The 5,000-nt window shown below is 36.8% G+C and overlaps 1 protein-coding gene and 1 long non-coding RNA gene across 2 annotated transcripts in view; one reads left to right on the top strand and one right to left on the bottom strand.

Annotated features, from left to right (window-relative positions):
* The window catches only part of LOC119596550 (myosin regulatory light chain 2-like), a 1,266-nt gene extending 593 nt beyond the window's left edge, over positions 1-673 (top strand). Inside the window, exon 1 of the mRNA XM_037945852.1 lies at positions 1-673. This exon is cut by the window's left edge and continues 593 nt beyond it. The gene's annotated coding sequence lies outside the window, so the exon portion shown is untranslated.
* A 3,294-nt stretch (positions 674-3,967) lies between these two features.
* Positions 3,968-5,000, bottom strand: part of LOC119596875 — a 4,553-nt gene continuing 3,520 nt past the window's right edge. The window contains exon 2 of the long non-coding RNA XR_005230785.1: positions 3,968-4,563. This is a non-coding gene — a long non-coding RNA (uncharacterized LOC119596875). The remainder of the gene's footprint in view (positions 4,564-5,000) is intronic.

Consider the following 5,000-nt stretch of genomic DNA (forward strand, 5'->3'; position numbering starts at 1 on the left):
CAAGAGAGACAGAGTGTGAAAGTGGACGCCATCACCAGCAGCGGGTTGCTACCAGTGGCTGTGGCACTCAAAGCTCTTCTTGGTCATCTACTGCTGGTTCTTACTACCACTTCCCCTTCTTCGCGAATGATACCCACTCTCTTCATACCCCGCACAGTGCACCCCATACCCTGAATTCCCGTGTGTACCCTCCCGTCGACCCCACCTCTTGTGTGCATCCATGACCGCCACCTCCCCCCACGTTATTTCGTGAACATCACCCACCACCCTGCATGAATCTCCCATATTGAAACCACAGAGTGAAGTGTTATGGACGACTGTGTGTGAATTCTTCCTTCGGACAGTGAGAAACCCACCTACGTGAAAGTAGTGGATAAGACGTTGACTGCGTGAAAGATTTTCCATGCAAAGTGCGCGTGCAAATGTGTTGATCCTCTACCTGAAAATCCTCCCATTAGGTTTAGTGTAAGATGTTGGGTTTTCAAACACATTGTTTCAATTTGACCAAATAGAGCTAGATGTTTCTTATTCAAAATAAATATGCACAGCATGACCGGACGAATATAAAGTGCGTTTTTCTATCTCTTTTGTATTTACAAGTTATCTGCGCAGGTACATTGAGCACATAATGTCTGTTAAGATTAATGAATATAAGTAGAGAGATGTACTGCAAGCAGTCCTTTTTAATGCTCCTGAAATATACGATCTGTATTTGAATATACGGTGGAAATTTATTTAATTACATGTTGTATGCATGTTTTTATATTAATACATACTTATATGCATATAAATATATACAAACATACATTCGCAATAGTGTGTGTGTGTGTTTCTGTGTGCATACAATATATATGTATATAATATATATATATATATATATATATATATATATATATATATATATGTATAAATAAATATATATATATATATATATATATATATATATATATATATATATATTTCACACACACGTGTGTGTGTGTGTGTGTGTGTGTGTGTGTGTGTGTGTGTGTGTGTGTGTGTGTGTGTGTGTGTGTGTGTGTGTGTGTGTGTGCGTGTGCGTGTGCGTGTGCGTGTGCGTGTGCGTGTGCGTGTGCGTGTGTGTGTGTGTGTGTGTGTACATTCGTACAATATATACACCAAAAAAGCCTATGCTACCCTTAACACAACAAGAAACACAAAGTGTATCAAACAACTGAACATTACACGGTTTTGTCATCTATATTTCAAGGCACTTAAACCCACTATGTCTGAAGGAAATAGGCCAACTGTTTACGTGGAATCGACTACACGTTCTAGCCGTTTTCTGTGAGGCCACTGATCACCTTTCTGCCCTTGAAAATGAACATTCTCAAAACTGGTTATGATACAATTGTGTAGTCTGTGAAAAATGTTTGTGATGAGAATAATGGTGATAATGAGAATGATAATTATTATTATTATAGTTATCATCAATGATATTATCAGTATTATTCTCTTGTTGTTATAATGATAATTAGTAGTAGTAGCAGCAGTTGTAGTAGAGTAGTAGTAATAACATTATTGTTATTATTTGTAGTAGTAGTAATAGCAGCATTATCATTATTATTATCATAATTATTACTATCATTATTACTGTTATCATCATTATTGTTATTATTTATAGAAGCAAGCGATGTCCTGCCAAGAAATCTATACAAATGCGAACTTTATTCCCGACAAAACAACGAACACAACCGTCGCTTTGTATTTCCCAGATTGAAAGCAACAATAATAATAATAATAATAATAATAATAATAATAATAATAATAATAATAATAATAATAAAACAAGACAATACAGAAAATTTACTCTTGCAATTACTCATGTTGCACGCGGACACGAGAACCTGCAACATAAGGAAAGCTGAGAAAATAATAGAAGAGGAGGTGAGAGCGAGTTCCGTTTTCAAGTTAGACGCCATTACGCTTGTGGTTGGCAGTTAACACGTAATGGATCCGATACAGGAAAAGGCTGTTATCATATGTCTGGGTCTTTGTCTTCCTCTTCTTATTTCTGTGTATCTCTTTGTTGGTGTTTCTCTTTTTTTTTGTCTTCCTTTTTTTCGCTTTCTGCCTTTTTTCTCTCTTTTCTTTGTTTTTGTTTGTCTTCTGTCTGTCTAAGTGTGTTGCTCTCTCTCTCTCTCTCTCTCTCTCTCTCTCTCTCTCTCTCTCTCTCTCTCTCTCTCTCTCTCTCTAGCCGTTCTCTCTCTTTCTCTCTCTCTCTCTCTCTCTCTCTCTCTCTCTCTCTCTCTCTCTCCCCCTCCCTCTCTACAAATGTGTGTGTGTGTGTGTGTGTGTGTGTGTGTGTGTGTGTGTGTGTGTGTGTGTGTGTGTGTGTGTGTGTGTGTGTGTGTGTGGATCTGTCTGTCTGTCTCTTTCTGTCTCTACCTGCCTGTTTGTCTATCTGTCTGTCTGTCTGTCTCTTTCTTACACACACACACACACACACACACACACACACACACACACACACACACAACACACACACACACACACACACACACACACACACACACACACACACACACACACACACACACACACACACACACACACCATATGATAAAAACACTGTAAATATCGAACATCCACACCGACGTTGCAATTTGAGCTAACAAAATGCTGAACAAAATTCATTCCTTTCTATCAGATAAAACCTCATATTTATCTTTTTTTTACACTATGTAAAGAGAAGTTGAGTCACATTTCACAATACATCGCTATGGAGATAACGAAGAATCACGTGGCTTGGGTTTGAAAGCAAAAAAATTGCGCGTTTTACATGCTAAGACTGAAGGGATACAGTGTGTAAAATCAATTATAAAATGAGGCATGTAGTAGGATATATGAACATGCAGATAAATAAGATAAGCGGCGTGATGTGGATATACAAAATGTGGAAGAAGAACGAGGAAGAATGTGAAATATCTGAAGATGTAGATCCTTTGGAAAATGGCGGCGTAACACTTACACACACACATGGATGCAAAGTTGTAAAAAATATGCAGACACACACACACACACACACACACACACACACACACACACACACACACACACACACACACATATATATATATATATATATATATATATATATATAAATATATGTATATATATATATATATATATATATATATATATATATATATATATATATATATATATATATATGTATATGTATATACTACACATACATATGTGTGTGCGTGTGTCTATACGTCTGGTTACGTGCAAGGTCTATATATAGACTTTTGTGTGTGTGTGTGTGTGTGTGCTGCGTGTATTATATATATATATATATATATATATATGTATATATATATATATATATATATATATATATATATATATATATATGACGTGTATATATGTATGTCTGTAAGTATGCATATGCATGTATGTATACATATGTATGCATGTATATATATGTTTGTATGTATACATATGTATGGGCCGCGGTGGCCGAGTGGTTGGAGCGTCGGACTCAAGACTGTCACGACGGCAATCTGAGTTCGAGGGTTCGAGTCACCGACCACCGCGTTGTTCCCTTGGGCAAGGAACTCCTTGATTGCCTACCTAGCCACTGGGTGGCCAAGCCAGCCCAAGTCAGTGCTGGTCCCAAGCCTGGATAAACAGAGAGAATGATTACCTAAAAGGTACCACCGGCACTCTCCGTGGAAAGGAACTGGGGACCCTACCACGTACTCACTCCAAGAGCATCACAACATGAAAACTGCAATTGAGTATCATGCTGTGACCACGGCGGCTCAGACATGAACCTACCGTTAAAAGAAGAAGATACATATGTATGCATGCATGCATATGTATGTATGTATGCTTATGTATGTATGTATGCAGATGTGTGTATGTATGCATATATATGTTAATATGTCTGTGTGTGTGCATATATGGTTAGATAGATAGGTATAGATATAGGCAAACAGACAGTTATACATATGTATACATAGATACAGATAGATGGTTACAGATATATATAATTTTGCCGTCTCTTGACCACATGTGGAGCACCAGATAGGAATTGATGACGATAAAGATATATAAAAGAATGAGCTCTTATATCTATTAAAAATTTGCCACTTGAATTTTGAATTTTATGTTTTATCACAAAAAAAAACCGTTAAAACATAGAATTTGAAAGCAAATTGTTTTCCTATTCTACAAGACCCGCCACCCAATACACATACAAAACACGTATAACTATAACTATATCTATATATGAATAGGAAAACAGCCACAATATGAAAAATATGAATTAAATCGTAAAGCCTAATCCACACCTAGACACATTTTAGCAACTATTGCGAAACAGTCGCGAAACACGAGCGACTTTATTCGGCGTCTGTTATGAAAAAAATCGAGAAACACCGATGCCAATTTGTATCTAAATTGTTACTCGATAATTATTTACACAGTGATGTACATCCAGACTTAAGCTGCACTTAACCTCCTACAAACTGGGAGTGGGAACTGAACACCTCGATCAGTCCAAGTGTCTATTCGGTTGTCCAAATATCGAACCTGGAAGGAAAAAAAAACCTGCATAAAGTATCAAAGGTAAATAACTATCTTGGGAGGAAACAGCATCATGAGCCTGCAGTGACACATAGCTTAGTGCTGTCAGAAGCCTAGTATCTGTATTTTCAATATATACAATAGGTAATGTCGAGAGGTAGATAGCTAGAATTAATGTGCTGTCAGTATATTCTGCCTGTAACCATATGATTTCCGATGATCTATTCTTAAAGTTAGAGGGCATACGGAGAATGGTATATAGACATAAGCTCCAGCTATACTTTGAAGTAGTTAAAGTTATGTTAGTGGCAGAATAAGCTGACAGCATATTAATTCGAAATTAATTGCGTCTTTTCTCAATGCAAAATACGAAGGTTATGCAAGTCAATATAGTTGCGTGAGAGGCAATTTATTATTCTGCTAATACTTAGCTAAACAAGTCA

The sequence above is a fragment of the Penaeus monodon genome, chromosome 38 (genome assembly GCF_015228065.2).
Source record: "Penaeus monodon isolate SGIC_2016 chromosome 38, NSTDA_Pmon_1, whole genome shotgun sequence".
Classification (NCBI taxonomy): Eukaryota; Metazoa; Arthropoda; class Malacostraca; order Decapoda; family Penaeidae; genus Penaeus; species Penaeus monodon.